At 47.5% G+C, this 11737-nt stretch overlaps 1 long non-coding RNA gene across 2 annotated transcripts; it reads left to right on the top strand.

Annotated features, from left to right (window-relative positions):
* The first annotated feature begins 1760 nt into the window (after positions 1 to 1760).
* Positions 1761 to 4392, top strand: LOC136285834 (uncharacterized). 2 transcript variants are annotated; one of them, XR_010719568.1, is made up of 3 exons: positions 1761 to 1915; positions 2150 to 2255; positions 2419 to 4392. It is a non-coding gene; the product is annotated as an uncharacterized lncRNA (long non-coding RNA). The 2 variants fall into 2 exon arrangements; XR_010719569.1 differs by having other exon boundaries at positions 2150 to 2258.
* The last annotated feature ends 7345 nt before the right edge of the window (positions 4393 to 11737 follow it).

The following is an 11737-nucleotide window of genomic DNA, read 5'->3' as shown; positions in this document are numbered from 1 at the left end:
TGCTTCTCTTCAATCAGCATTTGCCCTTTGATATGAAAGCTCACAATAGACTGACATTTGACATATAACATTGTGCTGGTAGTGTTTTATAGTGTAATATCCCTGGGTATGTGATTTAGGCCACTCTTAGTTCATGACAAGAAATACATCTCAAGTCAGGCCCCAATGCCTGTTTTAGGAGATTTAGCTCAGTAATGCTCATTCCTGACTGACCAGGCTGGGGGTAGAAAATAAAAGTATACAGCTGTGATTTTATCAGTGCTACTTTGAGCTGCCAGGTTGTGCTCTGGGGTGAGATGAGCAGCTCTTTGGGACAGGAACATCCTCCTATTACATTTGGAGTCCAGAGCAAGACTGAAGCTCCTGAGTCTTCCTGGAGAGCAGCCCTGTCCCTGGGGCAGCAGGGGTATGCATCCTTGGGGGCTGTCCCCCACGGCAGTGCAGATGGGTCCCAATCTCCTGGCTGGGGGGAGAAAAGCTGGCTGCAGGGGAGCAAGACTTGGCCCTTGGCCTCTGGCCCTGACTCCTTTTGTTTCCTAGCTTAAAGTCAAAGAGACTGGCCTTGGCTGTTCAGTTTGCCGTGTAAATGAGGACACAGAAAACAGTGTGAGTGCTCAGTGGTTTTATCGCATTCATGCCCCTCTACTCCCTTCCCACAAGCAGACTGTGCATGGGGATTTGTCTGCTTTTTTTGGTGCTGCAGATGTGGCAAGAACAGCCGTGCACTGAGTGAATGCCAGTGCATGGTACATGCCCCTGTCCAAGAGACTTGGCAGCTAGAGAGGGTCTGAAATGTCCCTGTCAGCAGCAAAACCCACTCCTGCACCTTCCCTCTCACTCCAGTCTTACTGTGCCACAACCAGAGAAGGAGCAGGAAAAGTGCCATGGTGAAGGAAAAGGTAACACTGGAAAACAACTGAAGGGAGTCGTCTGGAAGGAACCACTCCTGTTCCTGTTTGGAATTTTCAGCAGGGATGTAAAAACAATGATATTGTTTCATATCAGAGGTTTGAATGCCAGGCACACGTGTAAGAGACCAGACCACAGGTTTGCTTGGCTCAGGGACTTGCTCCTGCCCCGCAGCAGGGGCAGTGGGACCAAGATGGTGAGGTCAAACCTTCCCCTCCTGCAGTACACTCATCTTAAGGGAGCAACCTGCACCCCACTGCTGCTGCCCACATGCTCCCAGTACTGTGGCCAGGTGCCAGTGCAGAGCATCCTGGCGGGGGCATGTGTGGATCGGGATTGTGCCCCAGCAGTGAATGCTGAGCCTAGTGCTGCCCCAGGCAAAGGCATGGGGGCATTCACATGGTCCTTCTTGGCAGCAAGGGCCTGTATGCATTTCTGGAAGTTTTTTGGGACTATTTCTCCCGAGGTCTGTGCTGTCTGGATGCAGTGCAGGCAGTAAAACTCAATGGCAGCAGTGCTGGTGGGGCCCTCACACCATGGCTCCTTCTCCACTCACTGGCAGTTTCACACAGAGGGTTGTCTTAGAGCTGCTAGGTGATGCACCCTGAATTTATGGTGCTTCACCCTCCCTATTTTTGGCCTGTTCTTGACAATTTTTAACTCCACAAACTTCCACTAAGAAAAAATGCCCAGCAGATCCCCCTCTCCCTCCCTTTCCCTGTAGGGCTTCCTGTCCACAGATGGAAAAAACATGCTGGTGCATCCCACACAGCTGTGCCAGTTTCTGTAAATGGGGTCACAGTTCACAACAGCTGCACTGGGCTGGGTTTGCTCATCTTTTCTTCCTGGCACCCTGCAGCCCATGGTTTGGGCTGCCAAGGAACTGCTGCTGACCAGCTGCCTGCCCTGCTCTGCTTCTTGAGTGGCAGCACTGTTGGCCCTCAGGGTTGTGGTGAAAGCATTTGGGGTTGTGGCTGGAAAACTCCCCACACTCAGGCACCTGGAGGTAAACCGCCCAGATGTTTGGTTTTTTGATTTTGTTATTTTAAATTCTTTTTTCTTGAAGACCTGAATTTAAAAGCCAACCTTGTGGGGAGTTTTTTTTTCAGCTGGTATGGGAAAGATCTGTGTGGTGGAGAGGATGGGGGCTTGTGCCTAATTTCTGCATGCTTAAAGCTGGTGAAAGTGGCAACAGGACTGTTATTCACTATGATTACATCTACCCCTCCTTCTGATGTAGATAGGTCTCCACAAAAGCATGGACCTGAGCTGCTTAGGAAGGGAGTGATCCTTTCAGAAAACCCTTTTCACATGGACTTAATGAGGAGCTGCATCAAACTTTTAAGGTAGCTTGTATAATTTTTTAAACAGAAACTAAAGTCTAATCTAGAAATGATGTTGCAGATTGATATTATATGAAAGGAATGACAAGGCATAGCAAAAATGCCCTGTACTTCTCTGATCTCCAGCTCTAACTTAAAATCTTCATTCCTCTTACATTTTTGCTAGGGCAAGAGGCAATGGACAGAAACTGGAGCATAGAAGTTCCACCTGAATATGAGGAAGAACTTCACTGTGTGGGTGACTGAGCACTGAAACAGGTTTCCCAGAGAGGTTGTGAAGTCTCCCTTGCTAGAGATATTCAAAAGCTGTCTGGATACAATCCTGAATAATGTATCTGGGGGACTCACTTTGAGCAGGGAGGTTGGGCCAGATGACCTCCAGTGGTCCCTGCCGACATTACCCATCCTGTAATTCTGTGACTGTGGTACCAGCTGTGCTAAATTTTGCCGGCACTGGTTGCATCATGTATACATCCCGACTGCAGATTGACAACTTCTCTGGGCAAAAATACCCCCAACCTGTTGACGTATACCTGGGCTGTGTGATGTAGCCATAAGGTGCTCGTCATTAAAGCTGCATGCAGATATTTAGATTTGCATGAGCTTCACAATAACATTTGAACCCCTTGAGCTGCTGGGGCACTCACAGCTTGCTGTGAGGGGCTGGGGCCCTCAGCAATTTACAGGGTGGAGCCCATCATCTGGCTTTAAAGTAGTTCCTTATGAATGTTCTAGACTGAGGGCAGAGGGACAGTGGCGCTTCCCACTGCTCGTACCCAGGGGAATAAAGGGAAGTGGGATTAGTGGGAGTTTTCAGAAGCCTCTAACTCACCATAGAGCATAAATATCTTCAAGGGTTTGCCCTCAGGTGCTTCTTAAAAAAGCAGTCGGGTTAAAGTGGCTTTGCTAAGTTTGTTCCCATGAATATGATTTTCCCCAGGCACACTTTTTACATATACCTGTTAGATAAAAGCTACCACACAGTAAAAGAAAAACAACACACAACCCTCTTAATTAAAGATATCAGGGCAAGCAAGGAGGCTCCTCCTCAAAAAAAAAAAAAAAAAAAAAAAAAAGTGATTCCAGTTTACAGGGCCCTGAGAAATAAAGCTGCCCATGATTTCTTGGTTCTTGCACAGAGCCTAGGCTCAGTGAATGCTGGCGAATCATTGCCCAGTGATGGCAGGTATTAGAAAACCCAACTTAAAAGCTTATCCTATCAGTCTGTTTTCTGGGGCTGGTCTCTCTGGGTGTACCCTGCCTGTAGCCTTGTATCTGTCTCCTTGCTTAGGTTATCTTCCTTCCCATCCAGTCCATGCTGGGATCCCACTGGCCCCAAACTCCCGTGGGCTTTTCCAGATGCATGATGTATTTCGGAGGATGGGCCCCTTTCGTGCCAGTGACGATAGAATGCCTCTCTCCCCCTTATCCTGTCCTTGTTCTCTGTAGGGCTCCCCTGCTTTTCCCCTTCCCAGTATCAGGCGAGGGTGGGCTGTCCAACTCTGCTTCAGCAGAGGTGTGACCCCCTGGTGTGGGACGCAGTCATTTTGACATGGCTATTCCTAGCTAGCCAATCATGGGCTGTGGAAATGATCCTAAGGTGCTCAGAACCCGGGACAAATGAATAATTTACTCTGCCAAGAGCACAATGTGGAGGAAATGGAAGCAACAACTAGTGCCAACAGAAAAAACAGCTGCTGGATGTGTCTGTTTTGTGCCAGTTAGTGCAATTTTGCTGACAGCTTGCTTTGATGTAAACTCATTCTTGTGAATAAGCCTGAGATCTTGTATCTGAATGCCAAGAAAATACTGTTGTTGAAGATTTTGAAAGCTGCAAAGGCTTTTGTTTGTGTGTAATGACAGTATGGACCCATGAGCTATGCCTTTCAAAGTGTATCAGTCTGGGACGTTGTGAAGGGAGGGAAAAGGGAAAAGATGGAAGAGGAGGATGCATTTACCAGGTAGAGGCTGCTAAGCAGTGGGTCTGAAAAATCCACGTGTCTTTTTGGATGTGTTTGCGTGGTTTGATGGCGGGGGATTTCACTGTGCTGTCCCGTCTGCCCCGCTGCAGTTTGTGCTCACAGGGGATTTTTGGGAGCGACATGCTGGTATGGATAAAAACAGGGGTCTGGTGCCTTGGGGGAGGAGCAGTGGACCTGACCAAAATGACAGAATACAGAGCTACAAGAGCTGTGTGTGAGATCCAGAAGCCAGCGCAGTCCTAGAAACCCCCTGTGAGAGCGACAGCGAACGCTTATCAGGCTCTGCCATCAGTCTGCCGCTCCTGGGAACCCGCGCAGCGCGGTGATTATTCCGAGGGCTAGTTGTGTAGGTGGCCGAGCCTGTTATCGCAGGAACGCCGCGTTAGTCATGGGAGCGGCCTGCCAGACATGCCCGGTGCCTGCGCCTTCCCGCTTTATCTCCGCTGGGGCCGGGGCCTGCCAGCTTGGCATGGGAATGCGGCAGGATGGGACTTGATGCGAGCGGTCTGGAAGGGAACGCGGCTCCCAGTGCAGCTTCGGCTGCATTTCCATGTCTAATCCGCGTCTGAATTAATGCAGCGTATGTGGAGGCACTCACAGCTAACAAGTGGTTGTGGTTTTGTTTTGTAAATCGTTATCTCGCTCTCAGATCGATGAAACTGCGCCGTGGCCGACAAAGAAGGTTAAGGCACCGCGGCTTTCAGACCTGCGCAGCTCTTAGGTTGGGTGCCCAAGTCCAGGTAAACTCTCGGTGGCTCTTGGAAACACAGATCCCCTCAAGCATGAGGAGAGTGGGTGCAGTAAAACAGAGGGTCCAAAGTGGCAAATCCCTTGGGTTTAAATCTTAAAATCTCATCTTTCCTTGCATGTGGGAGAAGAAACTCTTGATGAGAGGTCATGGAATTAACACCCTTCTGAGCCCTGGTTTTACGCAAACATGACCGAATCCAAAAACTTTTTTTGCCTGTGAGGAATAACAAGAAGTGTTGTGCCAGTTGCATGGCTCCTAAAGGTAATTTCCCCTCCTTTTGGCTGTTCCAGCAGCATTAAAGCAAGTAAATGTAGTATTAGACTTTTCAATACAAGAAAGTGAAGGAAGCCTACTCTCTTTTGAGCAGATTCCTCAGCACAGGTGTGAAGGAGGGGGCCGTAGGACCCCATTGCAGGGAGGTGTGAGACTGTACTGAAGGAGGCAGAGGCAGCTTTGGTGGGTGACACATCTGAAGCCTGGTTTCTACCAGCACCCTGATTTGTGAAGGCATTCCCATCTACTGGCACACTGTTAATTTACCTGCAGCACAAGTTACCAAGGTTATTTACCTATCATTTTCTTGCTACATATTGATTTTATTCTGTTGCCTGAAGGTATAGAAATAATTAGCAAAAGAATCTTCCCATCACATTTACTATGCAGTTAATTAGAAGTTTTATCCTATAGAGTAGTCATGTGAGAAAAGCAGCACTGTAGTAACTCAGGTGTTCTCCTCCCAGCTGATGTGAAATGGCAGGTCTCCACTGACTCCTGCCAGCCCTTGTTGTATTATAATAGCAGCAGGAACATGCTATGTTCCAAAAGACATAGGAAACACCAATGGCTTTTGTTTTATGAGCACTTGGAGACCCAGCATGTGCTCCAGGGAAGCTCTCACAATTTAAGCAGCCTGTTGGATACTTAAGGGACTTGCTGCAAATCAGTGCACTGTTCCTCCACAATTTTTTTTCTGTCACTTCTTTGGGAAGGGGCTGGCGGGCCTGTGGCATTTCCATATTCTTCACATTCACCTATAGTGTGTGGATGGTCCGAGACAGGATAACAGTTTGCCTCTGGGCTTAGGGAACATGGGGCTCACCATAGTCATACCAAATGCTGAGCCCTGAATTGCACCTCTGCTAAGGTTTTTCCTGTGGAAGGATGGCTTTCCATGCATTGACCAGCTTTGCTATGGCAGAAAAGCCTTTCTTGCCTTACAGTGATAAATCTCAAAGTCAGACAGATCAAACATCTTTCCTCTCTTTCACTCTGTGGGTCCATGCAGAGTTTCCCAGGGAAGGTGACTGACATTGGGTGCTGTGTCTGCCTCATGAGGTGGCCAACTAATCACCTCCATTGACATCTTTAAAATGGTCTCCCTGGCAGAGTCTGACAGTGTTTGGTTTGTGGCTCATGGAAGGGCAGAGACTGTGGGGTGGCACTTCTGTGTGCCACACTTGAGGGTGACAGACACAGATCAGCTGTCTCATGTGTGGCTGCGGCCAGTGAACTGTGCTTGCAGGTGCTGCTGGGAGTGGGAGAAAGGAGCTGTGACCATGTGAATGTGTACACAGCAGAGATGAAAAACAAACTTGCACGTGCCAGTAGGTACTTTGGGCATTGATAATGAATCTCCCTCTTGAAACTGAGTGGCTTAAATCCAACCTAAAGAGAATAATGTTTATTCCTGAAAAGAAGGCTCTTCAGCATGATTTTCTGGCTGTAGTCCAACATCTGATATCTTTTTCTAAAATTGGGATAGGTACATGTGAATCCTGGAGAGGAACTGTGACTGGTGCTTAGATGAAAGTGTATCTCAGTCTCACCTCCTAAGAAGTGGCTCCTGTAAAGCTGGGAGGAAGCAAATGCTGGCTTGGCTGCTTTTCCATCTGTAGAACCTCATATGTCTGGATGAGGTGTTGAGCCAGATAGCCGGTAGTCCTCTGAAACTGCTCCCATTAAAGTGTTTGTTCCAGGCTGTGACATGAAGAGAGCATTTGTGCTTCGGCAGAGGGGGAATGATTGGCCAGGAGCTGCTTTTGAGTCAAGTGTTGCTGCTTCCTGGTGGGAAAACAGGGTCTCAGCACTTGGACAATCACCTGAACATATGGGCTGGTGCCATGGGGACGTCCCCAGCCAGCAAAGAAAGGGTGGGTGGAGGTGCCAAGCAGGACATCCACCAGCAAGAGCCAGGGAGAGGAGCAGAGGCCAGGGTTTCAGCAACTCCAGGTTCTGTTTTCAGATCCTCCACTACAAGGTGGCTGTAAGCAATGTGCCTTTTAGTTCTGCAATCACCAGCTTACTTACATGGTAACTTCTTTGGGTCTGGGTGCTGTGCATTTTCCTGTTGTTTCCTTCAGCCACAATTTGACTTGATGCTCTTCTAGAGGGTGGGAGCTCCTCTGCAAAATCACGGCCACTCGAGGTGCCCCCTGTGCCAGGGGTGCAGGCAGGCAGACCACCCAGAGGGGGCACAACCCTGTGGTGGGCTCTGGGAATCATCTGAGTCACCTTCTGGATACTCTACTGGCACCCTAGGGCTGGTATCAGCTCCTGAGTTAGATGCCTAAAATTAGAATTAGCCCAAGATTAATGTGTGATGATCCTCCCCAACCATTCACAAACACACCAATTTTTTTTACCACAGTCACATTTCTATTTGGCTGGTGTCTGGTTTTTCCAGATGAAGGCCTCTTAACCTACAGTCAGTGTTCTGAAATGGCCCATTCCTAGACAGCTGACATTGGATGCTGTCTCTACCTCAGGAGGTGGCCAGTTGACCACTTGCACTGACATCTCTGAAATGGCCTCCCTGACAGAGTTTTGTGCCCTATGATTGTGGGCCACATAAGGGCAGAGACTGTGGACTTTTGCATGCCACACTTGATGGTGACAGTCACTGATCAGCTTGTGAGTGTCACGAGCTGGATGAGGCTGGAACAAGAGATCATCTATTCTATGCACCTCAAGATTGTGGCCCTGAGATGCATGTTCAGTTTGGACAATATTTGACAGTACTCAAAAAAAAAGCAATTTCTGTTGCATCAGTGGAAAAAGAGAAATTGTGCTTGCCAAAAGCCTCATCCTCTTAGATATTTATCAAGGTCTTGTCTAGCTTAGATAATATATTCCCTTCATAGCTCAAAGCTAGTATTGTGTTAAAAGTGACCTTTCCGTCTCCATCTTGCACAAAAGAACCTGTAAGTTCAAAATTAATAACTTCAACTTTAAGCTGTAATTGTATGAGAAACAGCTGGATTATAAATTGATTGCTTCTCCAGAGAAGGCTTCTTTTTTCCTTAAAATATCTTGATAAGCAATATTGCTTACTCAGTTATAACTTAAGGTAAGTTCACTTTGTACCGGCTGTGCTAAAGGAAGACATTACCATTGCCTGCCCACTGGCATCTGTGCCAGAGGGAGGAAGCTGCAGGAGCAACAGCCCTCTCCGGTGTGTCGTGGTGGGATCCCTGGGAGCATTTCCCAGGCACAATCTTCCTGCCTAGAGCAAGCAGCTGGCTCTGGTGGTTTGAGGTCTTGCCCTCAGCACGAGGTGCAGGGCAAGCTACTGGGCAGGAAGACAACACAAAGCCCTGACTCGATCTGCCAGCAAAACCACTTGTTATCTGTAACCCACTGGAGATGAAAGCAGCCCTGTTTACCTATTTAAACCCTTGGAATGAACCCATTGTGGCTGCAGTGTGTTAAGGAGGAAAGCAGGTTATGAGCATGTTGTGGTGCTAAGCTGTCAAGCTGATACAGCAAGACTTGGAAATCTTATCCTTCCATAACTTCAGACTTAGAGTAGACTTGTGATGTAGCAGCAGAATGTACCCCAAGAATATTTGGGCTGGAAACATGAGAAGCTGCTTCTATCTGCAGCCATGGGAAGGTGCCTGATGATTTTTCTAAATGGTGGATGAGAAAAAGGGCAGCAAATCTTCAAGAGGCCATTGTAGTTTAAGAGGACCCTGAGCTTTCAGATATTTTAACTTTCAGAATGACTTTGCATCTGATGGGAAGCAATGCTGATGCCTATGTTTGGATTCCCATGGGCTGTGTGAAAAGTCTATGGGGAATGCCAACCAAAGGCATTTCAATTCTTACCTATGATCTTTATGTATTATCCTTGTTTCAGTGTCAAACAAGACATTTCACAACTCAGAGTTGTTATCCTTTTTGTGATGAAAACAGCAATTCTGTTGCTGGAGAGCAGAGAGTCTGTAGCTTCTCATTATCAAATACATAATTTCTGGGGTTCATCTTCGAGCCTCTCTGACCCTAAAGTACTTGGGAGCTACCACAGCTGCAGCTTGAACTTTTCTCCTAACTGGTGGTCTTGGTGAGGCTTTCACAGTCAAGTTTTAGCAGGAGCAAAGAAGGGGAGAACACTGGACTTTCCCTCTGCAACTAGCTAACCAGGAACCAGTGGTCTCCTTGCATTTCTGAAACTAACCTTCAGGTGGGAGATTCCCAGAGTCCTTTCTAGATAGCAGAAGATGTCATGGTTAGAGTCTGTTGTCTTCTACTCAGAAGTCACATATCAAAGAGTTGTCCTTTCAGAAGGTGCCTGGAATGCAAACTTTCGAAACACATTTTGATGAAAGGTCATCATTTATCACAACAGGAAAATATATTGCTTGCTAATTGAATTCAAATCAAAACTTTTCATGTCTGGCTACTTCTGAGGGAGAAAATGAGCTGGCCATGGCAAACTGGTATCATTCGAACTAGCTCGACACTGGCCAAATGAATTTCTGACTCGAGGATGAACTTCCCTCCTAAAACACACAAATCTTCAAACAGATCTGTGAATGTGGCAAGTGGAGAGGCTGAAATGCAGCATGCTGTTCTGGATGCAGATCTGCCTTGAAGCAATGCTCAGGGATTGATTCCCCTTGACAGCTCTTTGAGTGGCTCTGAGGTGCCTGTGAATTGTGAGGCTGTGCTGAAGTACCAGCAGCATGATGGAGAGGGACGGTTCTGACAGGAGCAGAGGATGGAAAGAAGAAAAAGCCCACTGGGTTACCAATCTATTCCCTCCACTGTTTCTATCAGGAATGGTGTTTGTGGGATTGTTGAAGGACACCTCATCTCTCTCTGGACATGCATAATGTGGTTTGCAGGAGTTGTTGGTCAAAGTAAGGCCAGAGGACTACACTCTGAGTTGAGGAACTGTTTCCATGAGTGTTCTGCTGACTTCCCAGAGGTGGTGAAAAAGGCTCTCATCTAAACCAGATTTACACAGAAAAGGGATCAAGCCTTGCAAAATATTTAATCATTGCAGCAGATACATCTGAGTAATCTGGCAGACAATAGCAGTTCTCACACTCTAATCAAGAGCTCTGGCAATTGTATACTGGAGAGAGAAGAGAAACTTGGAGCAGCACCTGTAGCAGCTCCTGGTGGGGTGAGGACAATGGCACCAGGAAGGTGTGCAGGGGAGAGGAGCCAGACCTCGACAATGTGAAGTGAAAGATCAACCCAAGTCCAGGAGATGCATTGTGGGCAGCTCCTATTCACCTTTTTTCTCTGATTTGCTTTAGTAGCAGTCAGTTGAGGACCACAGTTGCCTGGAGCCCTAGAAACCTGTATGGTGTGGGAGCAGGGAGTACTGCCCCCCTTCCCCCTCTGGCTCTTTGCTTGGCATGTGAGCTGCTGGTGGACCCAGGGTCACTTTGTGTCCTGCTTCAACCCACCAGCTCACCCTGAGGCTTTTCTCTTCCTCCTTCCTTGCACGGGAAGGATTTTTTTTTTTTTTTAAACTTCCTCTTAGAAAAAGGATTGCAAGGTGCATTGTGGACAACAAGCAGGAGCTTCCACCATTGAGGTGACAAATCCTTCCTCACAGCTCGTGTTGCTGTATCAGTGCTGGAGGTGCTGCCTGCTGACTCACAAGAGCCATTTCCTTGGTCCTGCCATGGAGAGGAGTGAGGCACTGAGCTGAGGACAGCGAGAGACAGGATTTGGCAATGGAATAAGACTTGCCATCTTCTTTTGTGGGTGTGCAGAGAAATCCCCACAGCTCTGTTGAGTCAGTCCCATTTGCAGTGCTTGGCTGCAGGTGAGCCTCTGCCTGAGGTCAGGGAATGGCATGACACTCAGGCAGGTGCAGGAATTAGGCTGAGTGTGAGGGGCCAACAGGGGCACTGCCAGGCATTGAAGGGCTTAGCTCAGCTCCTGCATGAGAAGGACAGAGCTCAGACCCCCATACACCACCTGCCTTGCTATGGATGCTGTGCATTAAACCCTGAAGCAGACTTGTTTAAGGATATTTTATCAATATTGCACTTTCCCCTGCACTTTCAACTCACTCCTTCTGCTGTGTTTCTGATGAGCTGGAGAAGTGGTTTGTGTGCAGGCAGGTTCCACCTCTCACATCGGGATGTTCATGTAATTGGAAGATTCTTCTTTTTTCCCAGCTCCAGCAGGCTTCTTCAAATCCACTACCCACTGGAGGCTGTCTAACTCGCACAAAAGGAGAAGAAACTGCAAATCAGTCTGGTTTTGCCTTCTAAAATAGGCATTATCCATCACTTTTAAAATTAATGAATTCCTTCAAAAGAAGAAGTGACAAGGGCAAAGAGGAAATCAGTAACTACCAAGATGCTTGGCTTGGTTGAATCACCCAACCTGCCTTTCTGAAGTTAGCTACCAACAGTTCTGAAATCACTTACAATAAATGTATTTTAGAAAAATGAGAGTGATCTTCTTGGTTTCTCTCTCTCTCTCTAAAAAGAGAAGGTGCTGTT

The sequence above is a fragment of the Chamaea fasciata genome, unplaced genomic scaffold (assembly GCF_029207755.1).
Source record: "Chamaea fasciata isolate MVZ Bird 193981 ecotype frontalis unplaced genomic scaffold, bChaFas1.0.hap1 SCAF_2, whole genome shotgun sequence".
NCBI lineage: Eukaryota > Metazoa > Chordata > Aves > Passeriformes > Sylviidae > Chamaea > Chamaea fasciata.
The sequence above is the reverse complement of the archived record's forward strand: the minus strand, read 5'-3'. Positions and strand labels throughout refer to the sequence as shown.